The sequence below is a fragment of the Elephantulus edwardii genome, unplaced genomic scaffold (assembly GCF_000299155.1).
Source record: "Elephantulus edwardii isolate Elephantulus edwardi_28Jun2011 unplaced genomic scaffold, EleEdw1.0 scaffold00287, whole genome shotgun sequence".
NCBI lineage: Eukaryota > Metazoa > Chordata > Mammalia > Macroscelidea > Macroscelididae > Elephantulus > Elephantulus edwardii.
In genome coordinates, this window is record NW_006400037.1 from 1277054 (window position 1) to 1301265 (window position 24212).

Consider the following 24212-nt stretch of genomic DNA (forward strand, 5'->3'; position numbering starts at 1 on the left):
AAATTCAAGGGAATCAAGTCTTCTTCAGTCATCCTTATCCATTGTACAATTTTCTGATGCATGTGAAATAAATTAAAAGACTATGGTTTGAATTACGCACACGATAGTCTTCAAATTGACATCCTTGTTCTTTAGCAGACAGCAGATTTTTTTTCCAAAGCAAAATGTCTTTTTATCTTTTTGCCGCTATTAGGATGGATGTTAATTGTACACCCAAATAGAATTAAATAGCTCACAATTTCAGTCTTTATCGATCTATCACAATGTTGTCATTGGCCCAGTAGTGAGGATTTTTGTTTTCCTGATGTTCAGATGTTATTCATATTAAAGGCTTTAACATTTGCTCTTCTGCAGAAAATGTTTTCAATCTTATTTCTCAGCAAACAAGGTTGTGCCATCTGCATAATCATATTGTTGATGAGCCTTCCTCCAACTTGTTGCCACATTCTTCTTCATGTAGTCCAGCTTTGAGAATGATTTTTTCCTCAGCATATAGATTGAATAGGAATGGGAAAAGGATACATACCTGACATACTTCTTTCCTAATATTAAACCATGCAGTGGTCCCTTGCTCTATTCACACACAGCTTCTTGGTCTCATTCAAACACAAGTAATGTTTCATTCAAACACAACTAAGTGTTCTGGGATTCCTATTCTTCTCAATGTTAGCCATAATTTGTTATGATCCACATAGCCAAATGCTTTTACATCGTCACTAAAACACAAATAAGCAACCTTCTGGATTCTCTGCTTTCAGTCAAGTCCAACTGACAACAGTAGAGATCTGACTTTGCCAAAGTCTCTTCTGAATCCAGATTGGCTATCTGGCAGTTCCTTCTTGTATTAGTCATTTCTTTTCTTTTTTTTTTGTCTTAATGTTTGGCCTCATTTAATACCTTAAGAGAGAGCTTAGAGGTTTTGAAGAGAAGGAAGCCTTTATTTCCTTGTTTCATACAAAGCTGGCAGAGTTGATGACTTTTTGGTTATTAGTCAAAGAGACTAAATCCCATATCCTCGTCTGACTCCTCCGACTCTTCCTTTGCTTCCACCTTGGCTGGGGCCGCAGCAGCAACAGGAGCAGCAGTTGTAGTGGTGGCAGCCACAGGGGCAGCAGTCACAAATGTAGATGGATCAGCCAGGAAAGCCTTGACCTTTTCAGCTAGTGGGAAAGTGTACTCAGTCTCCACAGACAAAGCCAGGACTCGCTTGTACCCACTGATGATGGAATGTGGTATTGAGGCCACAGTTGGGTAACCAATCTGCAGACATACACTGGCAACATTGTGGACACCCTCCAGGAAGCAGGTATGTAGAGTCTCCTCTGTGATGTCAAGCACTTCAAGATTGTAGATGGTGCCGTTGTCAAACACCTGCTGAATGATCAACCAAAGGAGAAGGGAGAGATGTTTAACAGGGTGGCCTCGCTGACTCCCACCTTGTCTCCAGTATTAATCAGCTGCACATCACTCAGGATTTCAATGGTGTCTCTGGAGATCTTAGTGGTGATGCCCACAGCCTGGAAGAAGGAGGTCTTCTACAGGCCCAGACCAGTGTTCTGGGCCAGCACGGTAACCTCACATGGAGCAGTTGCACCAGCACAGGCAGCAGCCAACACCTTGTTGGCCAGCAGCATGTCCCTAATCTCAGTGAGACCCTCTTTGGTGAACACAAAACCCACATTCCCCCAGATGTGAGGCAGCAGCTTCTCCAAGGCCGGGTTGATGTCCAGGTGGCCCCGGATGGCCTTGCACATCATGGTGTTCTTGGCCTTCCTGCAGAGGGACATGTGCATCTGCTGCATCTGTGTGGAGCCCACATTGTTTGCACCCACAATGAAGCATTTCGGGTAATCATGCAGAAGTTGGATGATTTTAAGGGAGTAGTTGGACTTCCAGGTCACCGTGTCTTTCCTAGGCATCACAGCGGTGCATCAGGAATTGCCAGACGGGGTTTAAAGACAATGTCACTCACACGAGGACACTTGGTGAGAGAGAAGCTTTATTAGACATTTCTTAATAATCTTCAGCAAGGTTTTATTTGCATGTGATATTAATGATGTTGTTGTTGTTGTTACGTGCCATTGAGTTACCTGTGACTCATAGCAACCCTTTATACAACAGCTCTGAACCTTGCTCTATCCTGAGACAATCTCATCGTGTCTGACAGACCAAATGCCATATCGTTAGTCACTGAGTCAATCCATCTTTTCCAGGCTCTTCCTCTTCTTTCTCTCCCTACCCTTCCACGTCCTTCTCCAATAACTGGTCTCTCCTGGGCACGTGATCAAAGTATGTGAGACTGAGCTTCAAAATCCTTGCCTCCAGGGAGCAGCCTGGTTCCACCCTCTCCAAGACAGACCTGTTTATTCTCCTGGTAGTCCACAGTATGCTCAACACTCTTCTCCACCACCACAACTACAAAGAATTGATCTCTTCCATCGTCCTTAGTTATTATCCAGCTACCTGACATGAAGCAAGAATTTGCAAAGGCCATGGTCTGGATCAGGTACACTTTAATATCCAGACTGACATCGTTGTTCTTCAGTACTTTAGAGAGGTCCCTGACAGCAGAATTTTCCAGTACAATTTGTCTTTTGATTTCCTGACTGCTAATGCCAAGAGTGTTGATTATGGAACCAAGTAAACTGAAGTTATTAACAATCTCAATGTCCTTTTCATATGTCATGAAGTTGTCACTTTTAGAGAATTTCCACATTCGGTTGGTCCACCTTTCTCAGAAATGAAAACAAATGTGGATCTCTTCCACTCATTTGGCCAGGCAGTTGTCCTCCAAATTTCTTCACACAGACTAATGAGCATGTCCTCATAGATAAAAAGACTAAATAGTGTAGAAAAGCTAATACTGCTCAAAACAGTCTATATACAATGCAATATTAACCCACAATCCATCAACATACTATAAAAAGTTTGAAAACCGATCACTCACCTTATGTAGAAAGAAAAGAATCCCCATGAGAGAAGCACTTCTGAAGGAGAACAGAGTAGGAGGTATCACACATCCTTATTTCAAATTCTAGTTGGCTACTGTTTCTATGAATGTTAGTTATGGATGTAAGTAAAAAGAAATCCATACGACTCCAATCTTTCTTCTGTTTATTAAGATGTTGACTATTGGTCCAGTCATAAGGTTTAGTTTGGTTTTTGTTGTTGTTGTTGTTGTTATGTTGAAGTATATACATGCTTGGGAGGATGGAAGAACAGCACAGGAGAGGAAGACCCTCGATTAGATGGATTGATTCAATGACTGGGGGAATGGGGATAAGGATGCTGGAGACAGTGAGATTGGCACAGGATAAAGCATGGTTTGAGGCTGTTGTGTATGTGTATAGGGTCATTATGAGTCACAGGCGACTCAACAGCACATAACAACAACTATATACATAACTATATATATATATATATCACTATATATATATATCCATAGTGACCCTATGCACAATAGATCTGAAACCTGCCCTGTCCTGTGTGCCATTCTCACACTTTCTAACACACTCTCATTCACTGCAACAGTCTCTGTGTCAATCCATCTAGTTGAGTGTCTTCCTCTCTTTCATGATCTTTCCAAGCATGGTATCTATCTCCAAGGACTCACCTCTCTTAAAAGCATGTTCAAAGTATGTAAAACAAAGCTTTACCATCTTTGCCTCCACGGAGCACTCCGGCTGCACTTTCTCCAAGACATACTTTTTTTGTTCTTTTGGAAGTCTATGGGATATTCAATACTCTTCTTCAACACCCCAGTTCAAAGGCATCAGTTCTTCTTCTGTCATCCTTATTCACTGTCCAGCTCTCAGATGCATAGCAAGTGATTGTAATGAATCAGACAAACTTTAGTCTTCAAACTGACATCATTGCTCCTCAATAACTTGGAGAGGTCCCTAAGTGCAGACTTCCTCAGTGAAGTACGTCTCCTGATTTTCTGACTGCTGATACCAAGGGTGCTGGTTATGGATTCAAGTAAGATGAAGTTGTTGACAATCTTTTCCCCATCTATGTTGCCTATAGGTCCAGTGATAAGAATTTTTGTTTTCTTAACGTTAAGATGCAGTCCATATTGAAGGCTGTATTCTTTGATATTCTGCAGCAAGTGCTTCAAGTACTCCTCACTTTCAGCAAGCAAGGTTGTGTCATCTGCATAACAAATATTATTGAGGAGACTTCTTCCAATTCTGATGCCACTTGCCTCTTCATAGAGTCCATCTTCTCAAATAATTTTCTCATCATACAGATTGAATAGGTATGAAAAGAGGATCCAAACCTCTTAATTTTAAACCATATAGTATTTCCTTGCTTTCTTAGCACAATAGCCTCTTCTTGGTCTAGATAGAGGTTTCAGATGAACACAATTAAGTAGTCTGGGATTCCTGTTCTTCTCAATGCTACTCATAACTTGTTAAGATCTACACAGTCAAATGTCTTTGCATCATCAATATAGCATAAATATTCTTCTGGAATTCTTTACTTTCAGCTAAGATTCATCTGACATCAGAAATGATATCTCTAATGCCATGGCCTCTTTAAATCCTGCTTGAACTTCTGGTAGTTCTCAATCTATGTACTGTTCTATACCTTTTTTAATGATCTCCAGCAGTATTTTTCTTGTGTACAATATTAATCATATTATTCAATAGTTTCCATATTCTCTTGGATCACCTTTTTTTTAAAAATCCAATTCTTTATTTTATGGTTGAAGAAATGGAGCTTTAAGAGATAAGAGATTTGCTCAAAGTCACAAAGCTAATAGTGGCAAATATGAAAGGAACAGTTTCTGTGACCCTCATTGACTCCAGTCTTATTTTACAATTATCACACCATTTCTCCTTTATAGCAGGTCCCTCATTAGTAGTGATAAAGATGACCACTACACCTGCAAACTCAAGATCAAATTTTGAAGGAATCTTCTTTGACTACAGTTGACCCCATTTAAAATGGGCTGGGGGAGGTCTGCCTGATGAAGGCGAAGTCTCAGCACAGGTGCTCCCCTCATGAAGTTCAGTTCTGATCAGTCACTACTCAAGGCATCTACCCCACTTCCTCTCCTGTGGGGAGGAGACTAAAGGGCACTTTTTGAATGCTTTGATATTTCTTAGGGAAAAAAAAACACCAAACAAACCAGAATGCTTTGGCTTTGTTTACCAACACTCCATGAAACAGACCAAGACTTTCAAGTAGCTTTTTTCCTTTCTCTCCAGCTGTAATGGCTAAACCATTTTCCCTGTCAAACTCCTACTACGCTAATCTTGATTTAAAAAAAAAATTGTTGCCATCATCCACAAGCCAGGCTGCTCCTTGGAGGCAAGGAGTCTGAAACTTCGTTTGATATACTATGGACATGCTGCAAGGCGGGATCAGTCCTTGGAGAGGGACGTCATGTTTGGGAGGGTGGAGGAACAGCACAGGAGAGGAAGACCCTCAATGAGATGGATTGAGTCTGTCACTGGGGTAATGGAGATAGGCATGCCAGAGTCAATAAGATTGGCAAGGGATAGAGCAGGGTTTAGGGCTGTTGTACATAGGGTCACTATGAGTCGCAAGCGACTTGTCGGCACATAACAACAACATAATCCACAGTGGAGAACTTCCGAGAATTTCAGGAACAGGCTACATTTAAGACCACTGGTTCTTTTGGAATTTTTTTCTACAGATGTTTGGTTACACCCAAAGCAGTTTTTAACTAAAGATGAGACGATAAAGGCTAGAAGCATAAGTATTTGTAGATAAAAATAGTTTTTTCACCTTTGTATTAGCAGTAAGCAGATTTCTGATGCTTGGAGAACAGGGTCTTCAGTTACTGATAAGACATTAATTACTGTGTTTTTCCTTCAACTATGGGTTGGGATGGGGAGATTATACTGCAACCTTCAGTTCTGTGTTTAAATGTAGAAGGGCAAGGCCTACCAGCAGTGTCAGCTGATCAGTTCATTCTTTCTGTGGAGTTGAGTTTTTTCAGATATGGCTGATGTATCACAAAAAGAACATCTTATATAAATTCGTGTAACTAGGGAACTATTCAGATTGGTAACATATTTCACTGGATGGTGAGTCATTCTACTGCTATAAGAGATAATGACCACATACTTCACTGGTTTTTAAATATAATAAAATTCAAGTCTAATGAGAAACCAGGGAGCTCTGGTGGCCTAGTGGGTAAGGAGTTGCACTGCCAACCCAAAGGCACATGGTTCAAATCCACCAGCTGCTCTGTGGGAGAAAGAAGGGCAATCTCTTCCTGTGTGAGTTCCAGTCTTTGAAAACCCACGCTGGAGGGTCAGCTATGAGTTGGTTCCAATTCAATGGCACTTAACAACAACAATAACAAGAAAACAAAGGCTTCCAGGCTTGCAAACAGTATCTAAATGAAGGAGCTTCTCTGGCTGTCCTTGTGAACATGACCTTCTGGATCCTCTAAAAGAATTATGGAACAGAGTTGGAACTAAGTTAGTTTTGGCAGTGATTTTTTAGACTCTATGTCCTTACTCCACAAAGGAGCACGAGACATCTACAGTAGCTGATTGGTTTTTTTCCTTCTCCTTAAAACGATGTTGCATACTCAGGAACATTCTCAAGGTTGATATTCACTTCAGCATGGCTCTGTGTTCTCCTCTAGCTATGTGAGAGGAGAACCCATACTGATCATGACTTCGATAACCACACATGTTACACTCAAAAGGATCGCGGAAGCCATGGCAGCCCACGTGAATAGTGAACATCACATAGTCCAGGAAGAGGACACGACAGTGTTCACAACGATACACATCCATCACCTCCCCTTCTTTGTTGATCACTTTGATGGAGTCTCTTGGGCAGATGGGTGGGGGCTTGAGGAGTTCATAAGCGCGGGGGACCTCCTTCAAGAGTGGCATCCCATTGCGGGTCCGAGGAAGGACCATGTGGTTTTGTTGGTAAATGTGATTCTGGCGTTCTTCGTGGTTGCTGTCAGTGTCTGTGGAGTCATGGCCACTGTTGTTGGGAGAGAGGCCTCTTTCAGAAGGCATGTTCTTTTCTGACAGGTGCATATTCTTCTTCTCCAGGTCCTGGGGGTACCATTAGGCATCTCAGTACTGGTAAGGGGGATGGGGTACATGTTGCTGATAAATGGAACCATCTCTGAGGTAGGAGCAGGTGGTGTCTGGACTAAGGGGCGCAGGGCTTCTGCACCAAGATAGCTGATGGCGTTATTGATGGTTTGGTCCATCATTCTTGTTTGTATTATCTCACTCTCTTTCTCATACATATAGCTAGAATTATAGCTGGTGTCAAAGCAGTGGCGCTTCTCACCAATGAACTTTTGAGGCATTGAGCTTTTTCGTTTTGCCACATTGCTTGCTAATCTGTCCAGAACAAGAGCTCTTTCAGTTCCCATCTCTGCTTTGATATGTCTTGTCTCCACACTTGCAGAATCTCCCAGCTCAGTGCTCTGAAGAAATGTTCGGCAGTGCTCCTTGTGCTCCTCAAGGGAACTCCTTTGCTTGTAACTCCTTCCGCAAAACTCACATTTGTAGGGTTTCTCAACAGAATGTGTCCTAAGATGACCTGTGAGTGCATCTCTTCGTTGGCATGCGTAGTTGCAGAGGTGACACTTAAAAGGTTTTTCCCCTGTGTGTAGTTTAACGTGGCGGAGGAGGTTACCTTTCTGAGTAAAAGATGCCCCACACTGATTACACTGAAATGGGCGTTCACCTCCTGTATCTTCATCTTCATTGCTTGGACCTTCAGCACTGTCCACATTTTCTATTTCATGGGGCTTGCTTAAACTGTAGTCATTCAAATTCATGGGACCTTCTATGGGTGCAGACTGTTCCTGAGTAGTTTGTAGTTCCACATTTGGTTGTATATCTTCCATCTCGCAGGCGGGCTGGGGGGCGGCTGCCGCTTGCCTGGATCACTTTTTTAGGGAATGGGAACAAATATGGATCTCCTCCAGTCAGTTGGCCAGAAAGCTGTCCTCCAAATTTCTGAATTTCCTAGCATACACTGGTGAGCACATCCAGGGCTGGATTTGTTAGTTGGTCAAATTGTATTTCACAGATTCCTGGGATCTTAGATCTTGTCAATGCCTGCAGGGCAGCTTCAACTTCTTCCTTCATTAATATTGGCTCTTATTCATATGATACTTCCTGAGATTTTTCAGTGTCAGACAATTATTTTTGGCACAGTGAGTATGTAGTCCTTCTATCTTCTTTTGATGCTTCTTGGATCACTCAACATATAGCATCTTTCAGTATTGCAAAAAGAGGCTTAAATTTGTTTTTCAAGTCTGCTGAAAATCCTATGAATAGTAGAGGAACATAGAGGGTTAAAGAATTAGAGGTTGAGCCTAGATTTGAAGTCAATCAAAATAAGGAAAAATAGTAGCAAACATTCTTAAATAATTGGAGTGTGGAATGTACGGAGCATATATTTTGGAAAACAAGAAGTTGTGAAAGATTAAATAGGACACATGAACGTGAACATTCTAGGCATTAGTGAGATGAGATGGACTGGCTTTGGCCACTTTGAATCAGACAATCACATGGTATACTATACTGGAAATGAAAAACAGGGAAAAAATGGTGTTGCATTCATAAGTAAAAGGCTATTTTAAGTTCTATCCTGAAGTACAGTGTTATGAGTGATAGGATATTATCCATATACATACAAGAAAGGCCTGTTAAAATGAATATTATTCAAATAAACATAGTCCAAAGAGGAGAGATTGAAAAATTTTTTACCAAATCTTACAGTTCAAAATTGATCAAACATGCAGCTGGGATTCCTTAATGATAATTTGTGACTAGAATGCAAAAATTGGAAACAATGAAGATGGAATAGTAGTCTGAAAGTATGGACTTGATGACAAAAATGAGGCTGGAAATAGAATGATTGAATTTTGTGTGTTCAATGTTCTACATGTTAAAATCATGTAGCATTCTTGGTCTGTGGACAAGTTTTGCATGAGCCATATTATGACACTCCTATTATACTAAATATTATCCATAATTAGAAGAATGGGATAGCCTTTGCCTATTAAATAAAATATAGGGTAACATATTTCTGATAGTCTAACATCAGCAATATATTACCCATTCCACATCCTGTTCTCAATGCAGCTTAAATTTTTTTTTTAATAGTTTTAATGGCTTGGAGTCATCTCACATACTTTGGGTATATTGCTAGGAGAGGCATCATGCTTGGAAAGGCAGAGGAACATAAAAAAGAGAGGAAGACCCTCAACCAGGTGGACTGACACAGTAACTACAGCAGTGAGCTTGAGTGTGTGAGAGATTGCGAAGGTGGCACAGGATAGGACAAGGTACAGATCTATTGTTCATAGGGTCACTATGAGTTATACTTAACTTGATGGTACCCAACAACAATAAAAATGGCTTTTAAAAAATGAGCATGAAAATAAATCTTTATTATCCAGTAAGAGAAAGTAAAATTCACAGTTTCAGCTTTGACAAAGTGAACTACGAGGCAAATTTATATATATCAGATTCAAGTAATTTTCAACTTTTGGGCTATCTCAAAAGCTTGCAACATACCAGATATTGCTGTATTCCTTGCTCACATGAATGCCAACAACTAACAGTGAATCAAAGTTGCATAATTTGCATAGTTTTTGTTTAATAACAGGTTTTTTTCTGTAATGTTCCTAAAAATAAGGAGATTTATAGCTGATGTCATATGTAAAAAAAATAAAATAAACTCTTATAAACACACTGATTTGGATGTAAATTGCATTCTCATTAGGGGCCAGCAGTCCATATGAACTAAATAATAGTAGCCTCTAGGTAGTTAGTAGGTTTGCTTGCTGTTGTTGCTGTTGTTAGGTGTTTTTTAGTTGAGTACAAACTATAGCAACCCTATGAACAACAGATCTGTATTCTGTCCTATGCTGTGTCATCCTCACACATTTTTAACAGCCTTGAGTCCACTGCCTTTAATCCATTTGGTTAAGAGTTTTTTGTTGTTGTTTTTTTTCTTTTGTCAACCTTCCACCTTTCCAAACATAATGTCTCTCTCTCAGGAATAGATTCCCCCAGAAACATGCCCCAAGTATGTAAGATGAAGCATTATAATCTTTGCCTCTAAAAAGCATGCAGGCTTCCACTTTCTCTAAGACTTTTATGTTTTTTTTCTTTATTCAGTGCTCTTCTCCAACACTATACAGCTCAAAGACATCAATTTTTCCTACTCATTATCCAGCTCTCAGATGCATAGCAAGTGATTTAAAAGGTAATGGCCTGAATTAGGCACCCTTAGTCCTCAAATTGACATCATTGTGCCTCAATAATTTGGAAAGGTCACTGGATGCAAGCTTTCCCAGTGAAATACATCTCCTGATCATCTGACTGCTGGTACCAAGTATGCTGATTGTGGGTCCAGGTAGTTGTGGATCCAGGTTTGCCTAGAAATATAAAATTATACTACATATTAGCACCATTGCAGAATTTCTTAGCATCTTAAGATCAGAAATGCCGGCACACGTTTCACTCACCATTAAAGAATATCTTTTCCTTAAAATATCATGTGAGTAAGTGATTAGATGAATAAATGTAGTCCAAGTAAACAATTCTCATACTGTATAATTTCTGTTAAAAGTACGCAGAAGAACCAATCAATTAGACACTTTAAGATTTTTTCCCAATTTTTAAAATTACACATTACCATACATAAGCAGTAAAATAATTAACAAAACCTGAGTAACCTCTGGAACAAAATTAAATTCCATTGAAATATATGGCAGATTTAAAAAAATATTCTAGGAAACCTGTTTATCAATCTCTATATCAGATTATGTTAAGTGGTAATGCTCCCTCCTATTCAAGGAATTCATTGTTAACCTCATTTTCTAATGGTTGTGTCTCATTGATTGGAGGAGGAAGATCACTTGTCACCTTTTGTGGAACCCTCATATATCCACATTAGTGCAGAATCAATACCAACACAAAAGATTTTAAAACAGTAATATTTTTTGTTTGCAGTTCATGGGTAGTGTTGCTGTTGCAAATTTATGAAATAAAATGGTCTCCTTTCCAAACTCCAAAATTGAAGTACTCCTGTCGGTTGCTTATATGAATTTGATTTTTATTTGGGGATCTTTCAAATATACAAGTCATATTAAGGGCAAGATATTTGTTTTACAGGAAAAGTAAGTAAATATAATGCATTTGTGAAATCAATCTATTCAACCCACAGTGATGGAGGAGGAAGAAAAGTCCATGCCATAGATAACTACTTCGCTGGACATAATTTTTCTATCAGGAATAAGCTTAAACAATTTTCAACAATTAGGTATTAACTTTCCTTTTAAAATGGAAAGATCACATAACTGAAAGGATGAATCAAGTATAATTTGAACCTAATGAATCATGCATCACAGCAGGAGTAAGGGTAATTAACCAAAATTCTATGAATCTGTTCAAGTACTGATATTCTTATATAAAGATTTAGCATAATAACAGCTATAATGAGAATTGAGAATATTTTTACCCAAATGAAAATATCAATACTAAGTTAAAATACATAACTAGCATTGCCCACAGCATAAAATTCGACAAATCAAGTTTATATGTCTTAGCTGACAATGAATGAAAATGCGAAGACATTAAAACTAATTTTTATACTCAATATTTAAAATCACCATGTAATTAGAGGAACATCTAAATATTTAACTAAAAATGCAAATTAAGTTAAAGCTTTAAACTCATACACACTCTTCACAATTATATTTCAAGTTTGTAAATATATTTTTGAAAGCAGAAATACAAAAGTATTTATGAAGAATGCATAATCTCTGAAACTTGTCAACATCACTGTGAAGGGCATCATCCTCACTCAGCAGCTACGTGGAAAGTCTAATAATGAGTACCATCCATTCAAACACTAATAAAGGTCGAGAAGCCATGGAATGGGTAATGCACAAATTAAATGCTGAGACTGAAGAATTGATGGCAGTGACACGTGGCATGCGGCAGGCCCAAGTTTCCAAGCCAGCAGTGTATGTATTGGTTATTTAAGAACTACAACTCTGTTTTAGGTGGACTTTTTTTTTTTTTAAGTAAGCTGGAGAGTATCTATGTGACTTTTGATCAAAAGTGGCAAAGTTTAACAGGGCAGCAAGTAATAGATGTTGGAGAGGATGTGGCAAGAAAAGAACTCTTATACATTATTGGTGGGATTGTAAAATGGTGTAACCATTCTGGAAGGCAATTTGGTGCTTCCTCAAAAAGCTGAACATAGAAATTTAATATGACCCAGCTATTCCACTACTTAGAATATACCCTGAGAATATGAGAACTGAGGCATAAACTGAGATTTGTACACCAATGTTTATAGCAGCATTATTCACCCTCACAAGAACATGGAAACAGCCTAAATGTCCAATCACAAACAAATGAATTGAGAAATTATAGTACATTCACACAATGGAATACTATGCAGTACGCAGGAACAATAACTTTGTAAATTATATATGACTGGAAAGCATTATACTGAGTGAACTAACTCAGTCCCGGTGAGGCTGGAAGCAGAGGGATGTAAATGTAGAGGGGGTAGAGGGGATTAATCATTGGCTTGTACAATTTGATGGGTGGGGAGGTGAGGGAAATTGAAAGATTTTGTTTGAATTTGTATTAGAATTATGTAAATAAACTAATTTTAAAAAAAACCACAAAGAGGAGCAGGGCTTCAGACTAAGAAATCATTGAAAATAGTGTTGTTTGAGTCCAATCTGAAATATCTAATGTTGCTGTGAAAATTTAATGATTATTGAAAAAGTGCACTAAAATTAATATCATCCTACTGAGTCTCCTAGAAGTAAAGGGTGAAGCTTCCAGGGTGTGGAAATTCTGCTGGGCTTTGACCAACCCACAACACAGCCAAGTCACTCTGGGTCCACAGGCTGACAGCGCTCTGCAGCACGCACTGAGAAACTCACTTTAGAAGAGAAATTGGGACTTTTCAAAGCTATATTGATTTGCCTAAATTTTCTTACTCTGTTAAAATCACAGTGTTTTGATTCAGTATTTCAGTGAGGTTTTCTGAGAGAAAATTCTCACCAAAGTAATCTGTAATTCCAACAAGATAGGATAAAGAATACTTTATTGGTTTGCCAATATTTCATAACTTAGTAAAAATGTATTACCCATTAATTAATTAATTGTGTCTGTAATGCCTTCAGGGTCTTACGATTTCGTGTGCTCTATGTGAACTGGTTAGGTTAACTGAAAAGTAGTCATGACTTGAATTCTGCAGCACTCTAAGATTCACAGAGCAGCTGTACACATCTTTTAGCAATTCACATGTGCATAACTTAGAGATCACCCCAGCGTCCAGATCACGGCTCTGTGGTTGCTAATACCTGATGTGTCACGTTGCTTAAATACAATGACTTTTTATGTAATTGTCACCACTAAACTTTCTTTACACAAAGAGCTGTATATCATTGAAATTACTCAAACACTGTCTTGATCTGAAGCTTAAATTCCAGGTAATTAATATTTTTAATAACACAGCAGGGTGTAGGAGGTGGGGGGAGAGGAAGAAAAAAGAATAAAGGAAGGGGGGGGGAACCCAAAAGGATTGACCTAAATTAAGCACTGATTGAACTGTGCTGCAGCTCTCCTTTAGGAGAAATCCTTGTATGGGCTGCCACCGGGCAGCTGCAGTCAGAAAACAATCTAATAAATGTATTTTGTCCCATATTTTGAAGCAGAGCACTACATTAATGGAACAGCACTAATACCTACAATACTTGAAATCATTGCATTGTTTCTTTTAAAAGGTAATTGATTAGTTCTTGCCTTTCTTTTAAATAACAATTTGCTAACTAGCCTGGTTTCCTAGATAAAGACAATCAAATGTATGTCCACAAACCAGAGATCAGATATACCAAGTTATTAAAAATTATTGAGGTTTTGTATTGAAAATAATATTTCTGGATGTGCTCACCAAGTTGTGCCAAGAAATCTGGAGAACAACCACCTGGCAAAGTGACTGGAAGAGATCTATATTTGTTCCCATTCCAAAGAAGGGTGACCAGACAGTGTGGAAATTATCAAACAATATCATTAACATCACATGCAAGCAAGATTCTACTGGAAAATTATCAAAAAATGACTTGAGGAGCACATCAGCAGAGAACTGCCAGATGTGCAGGCTGGGTTAGAAGTGGCCATGATACAAGAGATATAATAGCTAATGTTAGATGGATCTTGGATGAAAGCAGAGAGTACCAGAGGAAGTCTATTGACTATGCAAAGGCTTTTGACTGGATCACAACAAACTGTGGCTGATGCTTAGAAGAATGGGAATTCCAGAACATTAGATTGTGCTTATGTGAAGCCTATACTTGGACCAGGAGGCAGTCATCAGAATGGAGTAAGGAGACACTGCATCATTCAAAATCAGAAAAGGTGTACGCCAGGGATGTATTCTGTCTCCATACATTTTCAATCTGTATGTGAAACAGATCATCCAAGAGGCTGGACTGTATGAGGAGGAATATGGCATCAGGACTGGAGGAAGATCCATCAACAATCTGTGTAATGTAGATGACACTACCCTGCTTACTGAAACTGAAAAGGTCCTGAAGCACTTGCTGCAGAAGGTCAAGGACTACAGCCTTCAATATGGATTGAAGCTCAACATCAAGAAAACAAAGATTCTTACTATTGGACCAATTGGCAGTTTGCTTGGCTCCATAAGCCAGAAAATCAAGAGATGAATTGCATTGGGAAAGTCAGCTGTCAGGGACCTCTCCAAACCACTGAAGAACAACGACATCAGTCTGGAGACTAAAGTGTGCCTTATCCAGGCCATAGTCTTTGCAATTGCTTGCTATGCATCAGAGACCTGGACAGTGACTAGGGATGATAGAGAATTGATGCCTTTGAGCTGTAGTGCTGGAGAAGAGTACTGAATATACCATGGACTGCAGGAACAAATAGGTTTGTCCTAGAGAGGGTGAAACCAGGCTGCTCCTTGGAGGCCAGGATTCTGACGCTTCATCTGACATACTTTGGACATGTTACAAGGAGAAACTGGTCCTTGGAGAGGGACATCATGTTTGGGAGGGTGGAGGGACAGTGCAGGAGAGGGAGACCTTCAATAAGATGGATTGATTCAGTCTCTGGGGAAATCAGAGTAGGTGTGTCAGAGACTGTGAGGTTGTTGCAGGATAAAGTAGGCTTTAGTGTTGTTGTACATAGGGTCGTTACGAGTCGCAAGCGACTCAACAGCACATAACAACAAGGTTTCTTAGAAGTTTTGTAAAAGCAAGTTAAATCCGTAAAGGTTCTTATTATTTTTTTGTACTTAGAGATGGTTTTTACAACTGAAATTAACATTTCAGCTAAACAAAACATTGCTGAATACAGTTATTTGATATGTTATTTTGTGTAATTTCTGTAAATTGTTATGGAAAAAGTGTAATGTCCTAATAATAAAAACATTTCAAAGATAGTTATCTTTCAAAAATAACTAATAATTTTACTTTGGCCTATTAAAATACAAATATTCAGGAAGCACTTGCATTCAGAGGCCCAAACTGGACTAAACTATAAGTTAATAAATACCTAGGCTTATTGAACATCTATTTAATATTAAAAATGTAAGTTACATGAATGAAAAGAAGCCTTTCTTATTAATAAAACCTTGCTATTAACAAAATAAAAGAAAAAATTCCCGCTACCTATACATGTCTAAATATAAAAACCCATGACCATATTTGCTACTTCTGTGCTACATCTTTCACAGTTGCTTTTCAATACAGATACAATTCAGTCTTAAGTGTGAATGGTATGAATGAGTTTTCCTTTTCACTTGATAATCATTTGGGATTCTAAAGCACGCAAAGCCCTATAAAAGGGGAATACGTGAAGAAGTCAGGGTTGTCTTTATGGTATCTTGGGATAAGCCAGTGCTGGGAATGCCTCTGCAACTACTGCAGAAACACTTGCAAACCTGCTACCACCATGCCCAAATCCTCCTGTCCCTCCCCTGCCACCACGTCCTAGGTGGCCAAGGTTTCCAAAATTAATCACCAGCTAAGACATTCTATCAACATGAACATCTTCACTCTTCAATTTGTGAAGAACAAACCTATGCTTCCACTGCACATCTGCACCTCTATTTAATTTTCAGATATTCATTCTACTTTAGTCTGGGCTTTATTTTTAATAGCCAGCCTTCCACTAAGGAGCCCTGATAACTAAGTGGAAAGAAGCTGTGCTGCATTCTTAAAGGCACCAGGTTTGAATCCACCTGCAGGAGAAGGATGGATAATCTCCCTTCCAATTAACAGCTTCTTAAAACCCATTGGAGGATCATCAGCTTCCAGTCAACTCAAAAACACATCAACAAAAATTAGTTATCTCTTTTGGACCTTTGATTTTCCTTATTCCTAGTGCCTGCCATTAGAGGTTCTGCACCTACAGGCATTTGTTGGTCATATTTGATAGTCAGTGCATTCATCTGTGGCTGCTCCCCAGCCATGAGACCTGCTACCTCCACCTTGGACTACATGCTTCCAGCCAGATCAATCACATCCGCTATGTCTAGCAAATTCACATTTTCATGATAATCAAATTCATTTCTCTGGCCCACTCCATATCTACGGCCTCCCTGACTTCTCCCTGGCCTCCACAGGCACCCCAGGCCTCACATAGCCTGGCTGGTAATTGCTCCACACCTGGAATCTCTCCTCTTTCACCTTTTCCTTCAGGCGTTTTGTCAATAGTCTTTCCAAGGGATCAATGAAAGAGAGAATGACTCTCAGAGAGATGGATAGGGAAGATAACTCTAGCAATGAGCTCAAGTTTATCAGAGATGTGAGGATAGCATAGGATAGGTCAGGATTCAGGCTTGTTATTCATAGAGATGCTATGAGTCATACTCAACTGGACAGCACCCAACAAATACAACACCAACCACAATATTGTTGAATAATTTTTACATTTCATCAGATCACTTTTTTTTTTTGAGAGAGCATGTGTATGGTTCTCTTCTAAGGCATGCTAAGTAATTGTCTTCCAAATTTCTTACCATGGGTGAATAAGTACTTCCAGCATTGCATCTTTTTGTTTAACACTGGAATTATGTCCCTTTCCAAGAAATAGCCTCACCTAGCAATATGCCCAAAGTATGGTGAGAGTAAGCTTTGTCATCCTTTCCCCCACGAAGCACTCTGGCTGCACTTTTCCCAAGACATATCAGTTTGCTCTAACACTATAGTGAGAATTGTGTACATTCCTAAAACCTTATTTTTCATTATTGCTTTCAATGAAGGTTAGGTTTCTATGTTATCTCTCAAAATAGTTAAAGGTTGATCAATTCTTTTTGGTAGTGACCAGATATTCTTTTTTTTTCTCACATTCTTTTGAAGCTTCCTCTATTTTGCTCATAGAATTTGTCAATGTTGTACTTCTAGGCTTGATCTCTTTTTTTTCCCTTAAGTTCATTCAACTTTAGAAATGCCAAGTATGTTCTTCCATTTTGGTTTTCTAACTCTAGGTCTTTGCACATTTCATTTTGTTGTTGTTATGTGCCATTATGTTAAGACTCATAGCAACTTTATGCACAATAGACTTGAACCCTCTTCTATCCTGTGCCATTCTCACACTACCTGACACACAAAAGCCCATTGCAGGAGTCACTGTGTCAATCCACCTGGTTAAGGGTCTTCCTCTCCCTTGCTGATCCTCCACCTTTCCCAGAATCACATCACTTTCCAAGGAATAGCCCCTCCTAGCAACATGCCCAAAGTATGTGACGCGAAGCCTCATTATTCATTCCTCCAAACAGCACTCTGGCTGTACCCTCCGCAAGACATATGTCTGTTTTCTTGTTCGTCCATAGGATGAATGCTCAGTGCTCTTCTCTAATACCACAGCTCAAAGGTATCAATTCTTTTTCTGTCATCCTTATTTATTGTCCAGCTCTCAGATTCATAGCAAGTAATCAGAAAGACTATGGCTTGAATCAGACACACCTTGGTCCTCAAACTGACGTTATTACTCCTCAATAATTTCGAGAGGTCTCCAACTGCATATTTCCCCAGTGCAATGTGTCTCCTTAGTTCCTGACTGCTGGTAAAGATAGATGTTAAGTGTGGATCCAAGCAAGATGAAACTATTGACAGTTTAAATCTCTTCTCCATCCACCATGATGTTGCCTATCAGTCCAGTGGTAAGAACCTTCGTTTTCTTGACACTGAGATGCAATCCAAACTGAAGGCTGCATTTCTTGTTCTTCTATAACAAGTGCTTCAAGTCCTCATTTTCAGCAGGCAAGGTTGTGCCATCTGCATAACTTAGGTTATCGGTGAATCTCCCCTCAATCCTAATGCCACACTCCTCTTCGTAGACTCCAGCTTCTCAGGTAATTTGCTCAGCATACAGATTGAATAGTTATGGAGAGAGAAAACAACCCCTGGCACACTCCCTTCTTAATTTTAAACCATGCATTGCTCCCCTGTTCTATTCACACAACAGCCTCCAGGTACAGGTACAGGTTCTGCATGAGCACAATTAAATACTTTGGATTCCCATTCTTCTCAAGGTCAGCCAGAAATTATGATCCACTCAGCCAAGTGCCTTTTCATAGTCAATAAAAGCACAAATAGGCTTTCTTCTGATATTCCTTACTTTCAGCCATGATCCATCTGACATCAACAATGACATCCCTGGTGCCATGACCTGCTCTAAATTCTGCTTGAACTTCTGGTAGTTCCCTATCTATGCACTGTTCTAGCCATTTTTTTAATAATCTACAGAAGTATTTGCTTGCATATTTCATTATAATTCTGAGTATTTTACTTTGTCCTCTTATTCCACCCATTGAAGCCTTCTGTATAGCCCTCTTATTTCATCTGTACATTTACGAGTAAATTTTTGTGCCTATTCTGACATCAATTGTGGTCTTTTATTTGTTTCCTGTCTTTTTAATAATTTTTTATTTTATTTATGTATGATGTCCTCCATATCATCCTGCAAGTGTCTGATCAAATCTATGCTTGAAATGGTCTCTCAATTAATGAAGGACATACAAAGGCCACACTTTAGATCTCATATATCTGCTTTCATTTCAGTCAGCTTCAACTTGAACTTTGACAAAAGCAAATGATGATCTCTTCCACAGTTGGCCTTGTTCTGACTGATGATATTGAGGGGCTTCTCCATTATCCTTTGCACAAAATAGTCAATTTGATTCCTAGGAATTAGATTTAGTGAAGTTCCTGTGTATACTTTTTTAAAAGACGTTTGCAAGGACTAAATTGTTAGTCATACATAATTATATTATGTAACCTCTAACAACATTTTTCCCCAACACCATATTTTATAGCTACTGCTCCTTCCTTATTTCCAGCTTTCACACTTCAATCTCCAGATATTGTGTTTTTTTGTTAATTCATTTTGGTTGCATGTTTGCTCAGACTACAGAAACTGATAGAAATCTTCAGACTCTTCATCTTTGACTTTAATGGGTTGGTGCATATAATCATATTAACTAGTCCACCTTTCAAACTGCTATGGAGTCAGAATAAACTCACAGCACACTTTCCAGATGACATTTTTTTAATTTTCATTCATTCATTGTTGCACATTTTCCTTTCTAACATCCCCCGTGCCAGTTCATTTTTCTCTTTAAAAAATATTCTTTCATTGTTGCACAATTTCCTCTTTCCCCCAGCACCAGCCCACCTTGCTATGTACTTCTTATGACTGTTTTCATGCAAATAATACCTAATAATATATTCCTTTTAAACATTTTTACCCCTCATCTGTTTCAATGCTGTGTACGTTATTTATCTCCTTTTCTTAGTTTCCCCCTAACCTCCATGCCAGTCCTGTTTTGTAACAGTGGCTTTATGCAGTATTTGTTTTTTTATGACAAGATATTTCACTCAAGATAATGTCCTCCAGGATCACCCACTTTGTATAATATTCTATGAGTTCCTTGTTTTTCAGTGCTGCGTGGTATTCCATTGTGTGAATATGCCACAGTTGCTCTATCCGTTCTTTTGTTGGTGGGCACTTGGGTCATGTCTATCTCTTTGCTACTGTGAACAATGCAGCAATAAACATAAGTGTGCATATATCTGTTTGGATAGCAATTCCGGTTTCTTTAGGGTACATTCCAAGTAGTGCAATTGGTTAGTCAAATGATTTTTCTATTTCCAACTTTTTGAGAAAGCATATTGCCTTCCATAATGGTTGCACCATTTTACATTCCCACCAGCAGTGAATAAGGGTTCCAGTTTCTCTGCAATCTCACCAGTATTTATTGTTTGCTACTCTGTTAAACTTTGCTGTTGTCACTGGGGTGATACACTATCTCATAGTTGTTTTGATTTTTATCTCTCTTTGAGCTAGAGATTTTGAACATTTCTTCATGTGTTTGTTTGTCATCTGGATGTCTTCTTTGGTGAAGTGTCTGTTCATATCCTGTGCCCATTTTTCAATTGGGTTGTTTACCTTTATCTTATTAATGTGTTGAAATAGTCTATAAATTCTAGATATAAGTCCCTTACCAGATATATCATTACCAAATTTTTTTTCCCAGGCTGTGGCTTTCCTTTTTACCCTGTTGGAGAAATTTCTTGGTGTGCATAGGGATTGGATTCTTAGATGGTCTCATTCATCTATTTTATTCTTTCCTGGTTGTAGTTGTTTCAGGATGTGTGGAAGACTGTTCATGTTTTGGATTAGGGCTTCTAGAGTTATTCCAAACTTCTCTCTGATGAAGTTTTTAGTCCTTGGTTTTACTCCTAGATCTTTGATCCACTTTCAGTTGGCTTTTGTATACGGTGTGAGATGTGACTCTTGCTTGAGTTTTCTGCATAGTTTTCCAATTTTGTCAACACCATTTGTTAAAGAGGCTTTCATTTTCCCACTTAACTGATCTCATCTCCTTGTCAAAAATTAGTTTACCATAGGTAGATGAGCCAGAAGAGAATGGTCTTCCTTTAGCTATATGGTAAATGGTATACACCAAAGAGTATTGTACTTTAGGGTATACACTGATTTTTTTTCCCTTGGAAGAAAATAACTTTATACTTTATTTAGTTCAAGTAATTACACATCACAACTAGTTTAAGGAGGCCCACACAAACACCAATTGGTTCTAGTGACATCATCTCAGTCACCCACAGATTCTAAAGCAGGGTTGCTATGAGGGATGGACAAGCGCTGATGGGCACGTGTACCGGTGACAATGTCACTATTCATTTTAGTTTCATGTGGAGTTAACGCAGTTCCCGCGCTGCCCAGCACTGCTTCAGCACCTCCATGAAGCCCTCGCAGAGGCGGAGGTCGCTCTGGTTGTTGGCGCACTCCATGAACTGCTTCATCTCGAAGGAGCAAGGGGGCCAGCCTCCACCTGGGATGCCGACTGGTCTTGGTATGGCTCCTGGTAAGTAATGTCAGGCCTGGTTGGCTCGTTACTGCCTCCACTGAAGCCTCCACTGATGGCATGGCCCAGTGTGTGACCAACGGCAGAGCCCACGGCCACAACAGCAGCCATGGACGCCATCTGGGCCATCAGGCCAGGCTGCCGGGGTGCGGCTGCAGGGGCCCCAACTGCAGATTGTGGGGCCGGGGCTGGCGGCTGAGCTGCCAGTGCTGGCCGGGGAGCGGCTCTCATCTGAGGGGCCCGACTGGCCGGAGGGGCCATGCGGGAGGTGCGGCTGCGGCTTCCATGAGGCATCGTAAGTTCGCGGAGGAGATTCTTCCAGAAGCAGAAAACACTCTGATTTTTTTTTTTTACAATGAACTTCCCACCATTCCTCATCATTTGCCATTCTTAACCTTCCAAATTGGTAATACCAGTCCATTTCAACTAATGCCCAGAATATTGATCTTTATAAGTTTTGTTTTTATTTTTGATGACCTCTAATTTTACCAGATTCTTATTTCATATATTCCACAGTCCAATTACAAATAAATGTTTGCAGCTGGGTTGGTTTTTTGTTAGCTTTCTTGCCTGTTTTACTCATTTTAAGGTGTGCCACATTAGACTTTAAAGGTTCTTTACTTGACCCATGGCAATTGGCTAGAGAATTTTTGTAAAGTGTTCAAGATCAGTCTTTCCAATCATGGAAGATTTTTCCTATATTTTTACTGGTTTAGGAAGAGGAATTACTCTATTTTAAAAACTAAATGGTGAACTAGGTGTCAGATTTGCATACAGTGTTAAAGTAGCTTAAAATGATTCACAGCTCATTATTCTTTTTAGCTAACTTTTCTACCGGAAATATGTTTAGAAAGCTGAAGGTGTCATAGCTAAGAGAATAGAACATTTTGTACAGCACAGGAACAACTTCAACCTAAAAACTGATGTTGTCAAAGGTTCAGACTTGGAAAATAATATTGGCATCTACTGAGTGCTTTAAAAATGTAGTCTAAAATACTCTCTCTTTTCAAAGATAAAGATGAGAAAAGAGAAACTTTTAAGCAGCTTTCAAATCAATTAAATCATCAGAACTTGGCTCTGTGCTTCCAAGATTTGACATGTAACCTACAGTTAAAAGGTACAAAGTTATTTTAATTCTGTGAAAATTTAACCCAATTATGGCCAAAAGCAGAGTACCAGAAAAATGTCTATTCATGCTTCATTTACTTGCAAAGGCATTTGACTGTGTGGATGACAACAAATTGTAGCTAACTCAAAAGAATGGGTATCCCAAAACACTTGATTGCGCTCATGGAAAACCTACATTTGGACCAGAGCAGTAATAACTGCATGATTCACAACTGGGAAAGGAGCAAGTCAGGGATGCATTTTGTCTCTATATCTTTTCAATCTTTATGCAGAACAGATCTTCAGGAGGCTAGGCTTTATGAGGAGAAATGTGGCATTGGGATTGGAGGAATACTCATCAACTACTTGTGTTATGGAGCCGATATAACCTTACTTGCCAAAACTGAGGAGAACCTGAAGTGTTTGCTACAGATCAAGGACTGTAGTCTTCAATAAGGATTGAAGCTCAATAGCCAGGAGACAAAGATTCTCATGACTGGGCCAATTGGCAGCATCACAATAGATAGAGAAGAGTTTGAGGTTTTTAACAATTTCAACTTGCTTGCCTTCACAATCAACACTTTTGGCACTAGCAGTCAGGAAATCAAAAGACAAATTGTATTGAGGAAGTCTATTGTCAGGGATTTTGCCAAAGTGATAAAAAATAATGATGTCAGTCTAGGGACTAAAGTGCACCTGATCCAAGCCATGGTCTTTGTAATTATTTGCTTTGCATCAGAGAGCTAGACAATACTAATGAAAACAGAGGAAGTACTGATGCCTTTGAGTGGTGGTGCTGAAAAATAGTATTGAACCTATCATGGAAATAGGTCTTGGAGAGGATGAAACCAAATTTCTCCTTGGAGGCAAGGATTTTGAAGCTTTATCTCACATACTTTGGGCACATGGCCAAGAGGACCAGTCCTTGGAGAAGGACATCATGCTCAGAAGGGTGGAGGGGCAGCACAGAAGAGGAAGACCTCAAATAAGATGAATTGGCTCAGTGACTGGAGAATTGGGCTTAGGTCTGTTAGAGATAATGAAATTGGCTCAGGACAGAGTAGGACTGAGAGCTAATTTACATAGAGTCACTATGAATCACAAGTGACTCAATGGCATGTAACAACACAACAGCAACATTTCAAAGTGCCTAATTAGAAGGAAAATATTTTAATTGGAAATACTCTCTAGGTCTGATGTTTAAGATGGTCAGATATAAGACTTATATGCTTCATTCTGTTGTACAGAGGGTCCCTATGTCTAAGACCAACATGCCAGCATTGAACAGCAGGACAGCATAGTGCAAAGCAAAAACATGCTTCACATCCCAAAGGATGCACTCTCAGGCATCTTTTAAAACACCTAGGGTCATTTGTACACCAATGTTCAAAGCAGAATTATTCACCATCACAAGAACATGGAAACAGCCCAAATATCCAACCACCATCAAATAGATTAAGAAATTACGGTACATTCACATGATGAACTATGCAGCATGCAGGAGCAAGGATTTTGAAAACTCTAACTTTGGAAATTTCCTCAGCTTTAGCTTGAATTTTTATATGAGTATTTGGTGGTCTGTTCCACAATCAGCTCCTGGCCTAGTTTTCACAGCCGATATTGAACTTCTCCAGCGGTTCTTTCCACATATGTAATTGATCTGATTCCTATGCATGCCATCAGGTGAA

At 39.2% G+C, this 24212-nt stretch overlaps 3 pseudogenes; all 3 read right to left on the reverse strand.

The window, feature by feature from the left end:
* Positions 1-987: 987 nt before the first annotated feature.
* On the reverse strand, positions 988-1919 carry LOC102857773 (annotated as a pseudogene).
* Positions 1920-6596: 4677 nt separating this feature from the next.
* On the reverse strand, positions 6597-7864 carry LOC102858185 (annotated as a pseudogene).
* Positions 7865-21250: 13386 nt separating this feature from the next.
* On the reverse strand, positions 21251-21711 carry LOC102866175 (annotated as a pseudogene).
* Positions 21712-24212: the final 2501 nt, after the last annotated feature.